This window comes from Gossypium arboreum, chromosome 5 (assembly GCF_025698485.1).
Source record: "Gossypium arboreum isolate Shixiya-1 chromosome 5, ASM2569848v2, whole genome shotgun sequence".
In the NCBI taxonomy this organism is placed as follows: domain Eukaryota; kingdom Viridiplantae; phylum Streptophyta; class Magnoliopsida; order Malvales; family Malvaceae; genus Gossypium; species Gossypium arboreum.
In genome coordinates, this window is record NC_069074.1 from 33,887,047 (window position 1) to 33,898,132 (window position 11,086).

At 39.2% G+C, this 11,086-nt stretch overlaps 1 long non-coding RNA gene across 1 annotated transcript; it reads right to left on the reverse strand.

Moving 5' to 3' along the window:
* Positions 1–4,003: 4,003 nt before the first annotated feature.
* Positions 4,004–5,261, reverse strand: LOC128293232 (uncharacterized). Its single transcript, XR_008283363.1, has 2 exons — positions 5,190–5,261; positions 4,004–4,306 (listed from the first exon to the last, which is right to left on the reverse strand). It is a non-coding gene; the product is annotated as an uncharacterized LOC128293232 (long non-coding RNA).
* Positions 5,262–11,086: the final 5,825 nt, after the last annotated feature.

Below are 11,086 nucleotides of genomic sequence, written 5' to 3' on the forward strand. Positions count from 1 at the left end.
AAAGAATAAGGTAATCAAATGTAGTCAATTCAAAATGGGTAAAATGGAAGGCTAGGTGCCCCAGATATCGCAGCTTGAACTTCTTTGTACCAACTTCTTGAAGACTATTTTGAGCTCAATTTGTGCTTAGGGGATCCAGAGTACTTTGTCGATGCCCCAGGACATAGCATACTTCTTTATTGTTAATTCAAGCATAACAAGACTACCGCATGCCCTACTTTCTATCAAAGATTTGAATTGCCCTCTATAGTTTTCAATTCAAAACCCCTTTGGTCTTAAGGCGCCCTTTGCGAGTTTTCTCCCTAGCCTCTCCTCCTTTTTTGTTGAAGGTCTCAAAGTTCCCTTTGCGAGTTTTCGCCCTAGCCTTTCACTTTCTAGGTGAAATACTTCTTGATGGAATCCAAATTCACAAGATTGGACAAGTTTTTACCATTCATTTCAGCTAGAATTAATGCTCCTCCAAAACAGGCCTTTTTTACTACATAAGGTCCTTCCCAGTTTGGCATCCACTTTCCTCTGAAGTCCTTTTGTATAGAAATGATCTTTCTCAATACCAAGTCCTCATCATGGAGTTCTCTAGGACGAACCTTTCTGTCGTAAGCTCGCATAATTTATTTTTGGTACATTTGACCATGACGGGTAACTTTCAACCTCTTTTCTTCAATTAAGTTCACTAGATCCATTCTGCTTCATTTAATTCTTGACTCAATCGAAACCTGGAGAGAAGGAATCTTGATTTCAATGGGCAAACCACTTCCATTTCATAATGAGAAAGGTGCTGCCCTAGCGAAGGTTTTGGCCAACATTCAATGAGCATAGAGGGTAAATAGTGACTTCTTATGGCAATATTTACAAGTCTCAGCTGCCTTTCACTATGTCATTTGTTTTATTATTTTTATTCTTCTTTCTCTTATTCTTATTATTATTTTTTTTGTACTTTTTCCTTTTTGGCTGCCTTCGTTGCACTGTGATATGATGTCCGATCTTTGAACATACTTTAAGCTTTTGAGATTGATCCTTTTTGACGTTCCTTGTCGGCACCTAATCCCCTTTTTTTTGGAATTTGATGACTATTGACTTAGTAATATTGGAATATGAGGTGACTTTCACCCTCTTCGTGAAGTAATCGACGACCCCAAAGATGAATCAGTATCGGTTATAAGCTTTTGACGAGATTGACCTCATAATATCCATGCCCCACATATAGAAAATCTGTGAAGAAATAGAGGAGGCACATAAGTCTTGTCTTACTCCGTTATAACTGATACAATGCCCTTCCATGGTGGGTCAACAGTACCCGAACCTAATGATTAGCTGGCTAATGTAAAACCATTAGCATGTGTCCTTCTGACACTAGTATGGACCTTTTTTAGCATCCACAGGCCTTAGTAGCCAAGGCATATCTTGATACAATCATGCGAAAATATCTTTGAATTCTTGACATCTCGCTTGTCTCTGTGGTATAGGCTCCGATCTTCACCTCTTTCTCTCTCTTAGGTTCTCAATGTCCATTGCCCCTTTGTAAAGTAGGATCTATTTCTTATCTTGTTCTACCATCCTTAACAAATCAGAAGATAGGCTACAATCTCTATCATCTTCAAGGTCCTGAGATCCCTCTAGACACATATCTTGCTTAAAAGGAAACTCGGAGTCAGTGATAGTGTCGCTCACGTCATTGATATCTAGGGACCTATTGTAGGTACGAAGGTAGATTCCAAAGAATAAATAATTGTAAGAATGAAAAATAAAAGAATATTTGAAAGAAAGTTAAAAGAATCTAAGAACAATTATTTGTACAGTGTAAAATAAAAGAATATTTGCTCAAAAAGATGTATTTTATCGAAATAAAGATTTTGGACACAATCCTATTTCACAAAAGGATTCTTATTGCTTCTAGGCTTAATGCAACAAGCATGTTTTAAATATTACTCTAGATTAGCTCTAAAAATAAAAGGGATCTCTTCCACAGTCCCATTGTTCAAAACACTCCCAAATATGCAAGGGTTTGGAAACTTTTATTCCCCGGTTCCCTCTTCGGATATGTCATTTAGATTCCCCGATATTCCTTCTAGGCTTTTGACTTGTTCAAGGCATCACAACTCTTTTTCCCCTACTTTCAAATATCACATTTATTGCATTGTCAGAGTGACTAGGTTCTGAGGAATCATCAAACTTCACAATTCCCATTTCAATAAACCTTTCGACCAACTTTTTAAATGTAGTGCAGTTTTCGATTGAGTGTCCTGTTATTCCCGTATGGTACTCATATTGAGCATTCTTATTATGCCATTTTGGGAATGGCGGTTGCATGGGTTCCGAGTAGAATGGAGACACCACATGCACATAAAAAAGATTCTGATACAACTCCTTATATGACATCGAGATAAGTGTAAACTGGAGCTTTTCTGTATTTGGCCTCGAGTTGGATTCCTGCCTTGAAGAGCCTTGATAGCTAGTGGTTATAGCCCTCAGCTGGCCTATGTTGACCAATTTGGAATACCCTTTGCTCATATTATTCACTTCATTTTCATTTCTCTTTGGGGTTGACTTCTTGGCGCTTTCTCTTGCGTCTATCTTCCCGCTCCTGATTGCGTTTTCAATCATCTCGCCGGACATTACTATATCTGAGAAGCTCATGGTAGCGCTTCCCAACATATGGGTAATGAACAAGGCTTTCAGAGTGTTGACGAAAAGTATCGTAGTTTTTTTCTCTAGAAGAGGTGGCTGGACTTATGTCGCTACCTCTCTCCATCTTTGGGCATATTGCCCGAAGCTCTCACTTTGCTTCTTTTTCATATTCTGAAGTGGAATTCTGTCGGGCGCCATGTCTGTCACATGGCCATATTGCTTTATGAAAGCCTGTGCCAAGTCCTTCAATGAAGGAATTTTGGCACGGCTCAGTTGGTTGTACCATTTGGCAGCTGACCCAATCAGATTATTTTGGAAGCAATAAATTAATATTTGATTGTTATCAATTTATCCTGTCATTCTTCGGCAGAACATCGTGATGTGAGCTTCAGGACAACTAGTCCCATTATACTTTTCAAATTCTAGAGTCTTGAATTTCGGCGGGAGTACTAAATCTGGAACCAAACTGAGATCTTTGGCGTCAACCCCATAATGGTAATCAGCATTCTCTATTGCTCTAAGTTTTTCCTCCAACCACCTGTACCGATCTTCGAGTTGTTTTGGCAGTTCAACCCTTACTTTTTCTACTTCTGCCATTTCATCTAGATCTCGAACTATATGATTGGTTGGACTGTTCCTCGGATTGGAACCTAAGCGTGTCGGGTAGTTCATGGGTGGCGAGGTACCGGTTTGATGTTGTTGGGGCCTGATAGTAACGGATGCCCCTTGTAGATGTGCATTTGTTTGGGCCTGCGCGCTTATTAGGGTAAAATCTTGGGGATAGATGAGGTTTTCATTACCATCCTCACCATTGACTACTGGGTCTTTCTCTTTTTCGAGCCTTCCAACTAGTAATTGCGTCAATTGGCTCATCATACTTCTTTGGGATTCAAGCATTTGATCCCTCATATTCTGTTGAATTTTGGCTAGTTGTTCTTGCATTTATGCTTGTAGCTGGTCTTACACATCTCTTTGTAATTGCTCTAATATTTCCATTCTTTGATCCATTGTTTTTGTCTTGTGGCGGGTACCGTAGTGATACTTAGTTGGTGGATTTTTGTAGCACCCCAAACCCGGCCCAGAAGTTATGGCCGGATCCGGCATGCCACATAAAAAATGTTAAAAAAAAAATTTCCATTCTAAGTCTAGAAAATCGTACTTGATGTTCAAAAGATTAATTCATTAAGGGTTAAAGTGATAGGAAGCTGTGCACCAGGTAGGAAACCGGAAAAGAGGTGGTGAGTCCATCTGATCGCTAAGTACCAAGCTCCTTCGGATCCAATCCTAGACATGCATACCGCCATTGCCACACCTTAACGTCATGGATATTTCTAGGAACCCGATTTGATTAAGTCATTTTAGGAAAAATGATTAATTTTGGAAAATACTTTCATTGCGGAAGCTTTGCTTGTTGTCGTGTTATTTTGAAATCAACTGTTGTTTTTGAAAACGCGCCCTAAAGCTATCCAATTTCAACAGTTAAAATAAATATTATCTATCTTAATAAAACATATAAAAACCATCAAAAATAAATAAGCGGCCTTATTACATTTAAAAACCCAAAACTTCAAACGTAAATAAAAGGATGTCCAGTTCACTAGAAGAAAATCAAACTTTCAGAACGGGTGGCCACTCCGAATTCCCTCACAGCTCCAATCCCACTATGGTTGGGGATTTCCTGCGTGGATGAAAATAAAAGGGGTGAGTTTGGGGAAACTCAGTGTAAGGAAAACCCATTCAAAGCCCAAGTCACTCAAGCCTATTGGGCCTAAGCCTATTCAGTGTAACAGTGGTACTGGGCGAGCCCTTTTCAGATTATAATAAACCGGGCCTTAGCCCTTATTCAGATAATAAGTATGGCCCATAGGCCCATTTCAAAATACATGCAACATCGTAAACATATGCAAGCCCATTTGGGAGACTACTCAACCCACCAACCACTGCACTCCACCCGTACCAGCCATACACTCCATGTGGGAATAGCTCAACCCACCCACCCAACACTCCACGATTGCTTGCCTTGCTGCTCGATTATCGATAGAATTGAGGCAAAGCCTCTAAAGACGTGGACAAGCCACTTTCAGACTTCCTCGTCAATATCCCAATCCCATGCATCGATAATAACAACATGGCATGCATAAATAACAACAAATCAAACATGCATTTAGGTCAATTTAACCTAGGGGTATTTCGGTAATTTTGCACCTAGGGGTATAATGATAATTTTCCATACATAGGGGTATTATAGTAATTTAGCTGCTTTTAGGGTTTTTCATGTATATTCCTACTTTTCACGTACTAAATGTAATCACGCATCGAGGGTTCTTACCGAATTGGGCCCGTTGGCCCATCATTCCAATTTTGGCCCATTAAGCCCAAAAATATCGAGGGCACAGAAATCATGCACTTTGCAGTCCAAATTTTGCAGCTTACCAAAAACATTAATCGATTTACCTCACGAGCATTCGCACACTCGCAAATCTACAAAATATCGGTTTTCGGCATTTCAGCTTTTCGACTTTTGCCGATCTAGACTAAGAAAGAGGGTGTTAGTTACACACCTATTTGCGACGATATGCTGACGAGATCCACACACGAACCGCCTACAATTGGATTACTAACACGTTAATCTAACTATTCAAATACAAACTACGTATTAACCCCTTACAATATTCGGACAACCATACCTACAGATCATAGTAAGCTTATAAGAAAACAATAAGTAACTCATTAACAAATTTTTGTCAATGTTTACCACATAATCATAATTTCACTGCAAGCTGTCTTCCTGAGCAACAGTCACTAAATCATTTATAACTGGAGCTACGAAACTCCAAATCAAGTTCCGTTAATTTTCCTTGAAAATAGACTCATATATCTTCTATCCATTAAATTTTCAGAATTTTTGGTTTAGCCAATCAATACCAGATTTTTCTCAAAGCTTCCCATGTTTCACTGTTTGACTAATCTGACCACTCTTCATTACGAATCAAATTTCTCATTGTACAGAATTCAAAATATGTTATTGTTTATTTTATTAGAAACTAGACTCAATAAGCTTTAATTAAATAATTTATTCAGCTTCTAATTCATCTCCCACAATTTATGGTGATTTTCCAAAGTCACGTTACTGCTGCTGTCCCAAGCAGATTTATTACCAAATCACTCTTTCATACACCTATCTTGCATGCATGTTATTTAAACATGTATATCACCAATCAATCATCACATATCTATGATTTTTACTTAAGCATAATCTCCATTTCATCATTTCAAAGCACAACATGTTAGCCGATTTTTCCCTTTAGCATCTAAGGCACATGCATGCTCATTTGTTTGGCTCAACTTCACATATCTTCCATTTTTCATCAAAAGAACATGAAACAACAACCATTTCCTTCATTTTAATTCATGACCAAATGCTCACAACACAACTAAAAATCAAAATATACTTCAAGAGTTAAGGTAGAATCAAGAAGAACTCATGAACCTCAAAATAGAAGCAAGGTACCAAGAACTTACCTTCAATTTTCCTCCTCCTAATGACCGAATACTCAAGAGCTTTCTCCTCTCCTTTCTCTTCTCTAACTTTCAACTATGATGAACAAAATGGACAAAACTTTGTTCTTTTCACCCTTTTTCTTTTAATAAAACTTCATATTTCATCCATTTAATTCTTTAATACAAAAGACATGATATTCTTATCATGAAACATTTACCTAACCCATTATCATGAAACATTTACCTAACCCATTATCATGGAACATTTACCTAACCTATTATCAATTTGTATCAATTTGTACCATAAATTATGGATATCAAGTGTACATTTTGTCTACAACAACATGATGGCTGGCCACTTCATGTAAATGGGAGGTTTGTCATGCAAATCCTCCTATTTTGCACTCCTATTTATTTGGCCACTTCAATTTAGCCTATAGCATTTTCAAACATTTTCACATAGGTCCTATTTCATAATTTCACCCCTTTTTCTTATGGAACAAAAATTAACTAAAATTGTCGGGTTCTATCTTAAGTTTGGGCTTTCTAGAGGCCCACTAACATAATTAAACCTATGCCAACATTCATTGAATTCCCGAAAATTGGGGCGTTACAACTCTACCCTCCTTAAAGAAATTTCGTCCTCGAAATTTACCTAATCCAAACAGATGAGGGTATTGTTGTTGCATCCTCTCTTCTGGCTCCCAAACTCAGAAGTTTCCCCTTCCTTAACTTGTTGAAAGCGAGCGACCAAAGACTCATCGTTCAACTGTTTTTCCTTAATCTGATCCACCAAAGTTGGCCTCACTTGCAACTCACCAACAGACTTCCATCATCATACTGACTCAGATGAGCAAACATTGCTCTCGGATCGATCTGACTCTACGACTTAGAACATCGGCTACCACATTAGCCTTACTTGGGTGATACTCGATCGAACAGTCATAATCCTTAAGCAACTCAATCCATCTCCTTTGCCTAAGGTTCAGCTCCTTCTGAGTCAACAAATACTTAAGACTCTTATGGTCAGTGTATATAATACACCTTTCTCCGTACAAGTAATGTCTCCAAATCTTAAGTGCAAATATTACTGCTGCCAACTCTAAATCATGAGTCAAATAGTTTCCTTCATGAGGCTTAAGCTATCGTGATGCATATGCAACCACCTTACCCTCTTGCATTAACACGCAGCCCAAAATCATGTGTGATGCGTCACTGTACACAGTAAAATCCTTCCCAGACTCCGGCTGAATTAACATAAGTGCTTCAGTCCGAACTTTTTTCAACTTCTCAAAAGCTTCCTGCTATTTCTTAGTCCATACAAACGGTACTCCTTTCCTTATGTGTTTTGTCAGAGGTGCTGCCATCACAGAAAAACCTTCCACAAACCTTCTGTAGTATCCTGCCAGTCCTAGAAAACTCCGTATTCCTGACACTGACCTAGGCGGCTTCCACTCCAAAATCGCTTCAATTTTCTGAGGGTCCACCTTAATCCCTTCAGCAGAGACCACATGTCCTAAGAAGGTTATCTCCCTCAACCAAAATTCACACTTGCTGAACTTCGCAAAGAGTTACTTCTCCCTTAATACTTACAGCACTATACGGAGATGCTCATCATGTTTTGTTTCAGTTTCAGAATATACCAGGATATCGTCAATAAAGACGAGTACGAACTGATCCAAAAATGGTTGGAACACACGATTCATTAGATCCATAAACGCTGCAGGAGAGTTCGTTAGTCCAAATGGCATAACCAGAAACTCGTAATGGCCATACCGAGTCCTGAATGCTGTCTTATGGATATCCACTTCCTTTACCCTTAACTGATGGTGTCCAGATCGAAGGTCAATCTTGGAAAATACCGAAGCTCCTCTAAGTTGGTCAAATAAATCATCAACCCTTGGCAGTGGATACTTATTTTTAATCGTCAGTTTGTTCAACTGGCGATAATCAATGCACATCCGCATTGTACCATCCTTCTTCTTCACGAATAGCACCGGTGCTCCCCATAGAGACACGGTTGGCCTAATGAAGCCCCTATCCAACAACTTTTGAATTTGAGCCTTTAACTCCGCTAACTCCTTCGGTGCCATCCTATACGGTGCGATGGACACGGGCGCCGTTTCAGGCAACAAATCTATTCCAAACTCAACTTCTCGGTTCGGAGGCAATTTGGAAGCTCCTCCAGAAAAACATCTTGAAACTCCTTTACGGTCCTAACCTTATCCACTGTCAGTCCCTCCTCTTCCGACTGACTTACAAATGCCAAATAGGCCTCACAACCTTTTCGAATCCACTTCTCGGCTCTTAATGCCGATACCACATTGGACAAATAATCCCTTCGCTCACCTATCACCATAACCTCCTCATCCTTTGTGGTCCTTAACACCATTCGTTTAACAGCACAATCTAGAGTCGCTTTATGCTTAACAAGCCAGTCTATTCCCAAAATGAGATCAAACTCTCCGAACGGTAACTCCATCAAATCTCCAGGGAAAATCTTACCTTGAGTTTCTAAGGGTACATCCCTATACAGTTTGTCTACCCTAACCGAGTGACTCAAATGACTTAGTACAGATACCCCACTCACAATCTCCTCAGAGCAGTCCAAGTTGTCCATAATCCGTTCTGTGGCCTCCAACCAATATTCCGCCACATTCAGGGCTATACTAGATACGCCCCTAAAGATCTCCGCTCTGTTAGCCCGAAGTCGTTCAGAAATAGATCCCCGAACTCCATTGCCCGTACTTGCCCCGGTAACCCTTTCCAGAACACGAAGCATTGCATATGACAGGGCATCATCCTCGACAGCCCGATCATACGGCCCATTCTCATTCGCCCGGTGGTGGTCGTACTACTCCAGTGGGTATGTGTTCAGAAGATGAAGATCCAGCTTGAGTACTACCTCGGCCTCGACCACGGTCTCTTCCCTGAGTAGCTCTCGTACTCATATCGATTTATCTTGATTACGAATTTTTATGCATCAATTCAATATTCCAGTGTTTATTACAGATGTTTTATGAATCAGACAGTAATTCAAAGTTTGTTTTCGCAGAATCGAAGTCTAGGACAATAAGACTTAATACAAATAAAATATCGGGTCCAAATTGTAATATGCGAATGAGATGGCGGACTGAATAGGACAATAGCCCTGTCCCCCCAAAATCCATAACTTTGAAAGGGATCGAAATGAAACCATAAAAAAATGCAAAGGATAAATTCAAAAAAATAAAAGAAAACTAAAATAGGGATTAAATTGAAAACGGCCTCAAAGCAGAAGGACTGAGGGTGCAAATAGACCCTCAGTCCAAAACACGTGAATCCTTGGCGGGTTAGGGTCGGATCTCGGGCAAAAGGGGGCAGGGACGACGTTGTTTTGACGTCTAAAATTCGGTCCCTAAACGGTGCCATTTTATAACTCTGATATAAATCATTTTTTTTAAATTCCATTTCTGTTTGAGTTTCAAAAAAAAAAAAAAGAACTTAGAGAGCCTTCCTTGCTCTCTCCTCTCTTTGAAACCCCCTAGGGCCGGCCTGTGGGTTTCATCGGTGCCGGATGCGCCTCCACCTCCACCGTGACTCATGGCCTGGGTCGCGCCAAACGGGGTGTTTCAAAATCCCCCTTTTAATAGACTTGAAGGTCGAGCCTTCCTCAAGCAAGAAAAATCGAGAGGAGAAGACCCTCACCTACCTTTGGTCCGATATTCGTGCCGGAGAAAGGACCTCCGACAATTGAAACCCCCGGTAAGTTTTTGGTGAACTTTCCTCTTCTTTCTCTATTTATCAATGAAAAATAGAACTTAAAAGCAAAATCAATAGAAAAAAATGAAACGCAAGTCAGCTTTTTAATTTCTTTTTTGTTTTTGATTGTTATGTATGTGTAAAGAAAGGTACAAAGGGTTGTTCATGGCTTTATAGTCGAATATTCAAAGAACAAAAATACAATTTCCTCTTTTTTCTTCGTATTTGTTGTTGCACTTTGCTGCTGTTTGTCTATTTTTTTGCAGGTATGGAGTGTGTGCTGGCACTCGGCGTGGGCATACGGAGGCGCACGTGGTGGTCATATGGCGCTGAAGGCTGGGGCTTGGTTGTGGCGCAAGGGGGAGAAACCCTAGGGTTTCTGTTTCTAAAATATTTTGGGCCGTTTGGGCCTTGAATTTTGGGGCTGTAATTGGGTTAATTTGGGCCCAATGTACTGGACTGTTAATTTCTATTGTAAATGGGTTGTAATATTTGGACTGCTTTAATATTTTTATTATAATTTTTTCTTTTTTTCTTTTTGTTTTGTGTTTGTACGGGCTCGGCCCAAAATTGGGCCTTACAAAAGGAATTATTTTTTTACTCTCTTGAGTTTGGATTTAGAGTTGTGGAACATAGACAATTTCTTAGTACATGATTTTGCTCTTGATCAGTATATTGAACCAATTCAACAATGATTTGATATATATCTTTCTTTTTTTTTTTTCTATTTTGCGTTTGTGTATATTAATTACGGTTAGTATATTTTTTTTCTACAATAGTGCCAGAGCTAGGTTATTGGTTCGATTACTATAAACAAAATATAAGTTTGGTAATTTGGTGGTAGAGTTGATATCCAAATTTGGAATATGTTTGTACACAGGGATTGTCACTACAAACAAACTACCAAATAGTGATGACTCAAAAGCCGTCACTAAAAAAAAATCATTAGTATAGGTCTAAAAACCCTATATTGATGGTCAAAAAGACTATTTCGAAAAAATATAACTGTTGATACATGTAATGTCGGTATATACTTTTATGGCGAAAAACATGATAGGTCTAAAAGTTTATACCAACAATTTTGAGTGTTGCTAAAGTAGCAGGTGTCAATATAGGCACCGTCCACTACAGTTGATTTTCTAGTACCTATAATGACAATAAAACTATCATTATATTTGAGTGGAATTCCAATTATCTCCTTGAACTTATTGCGATA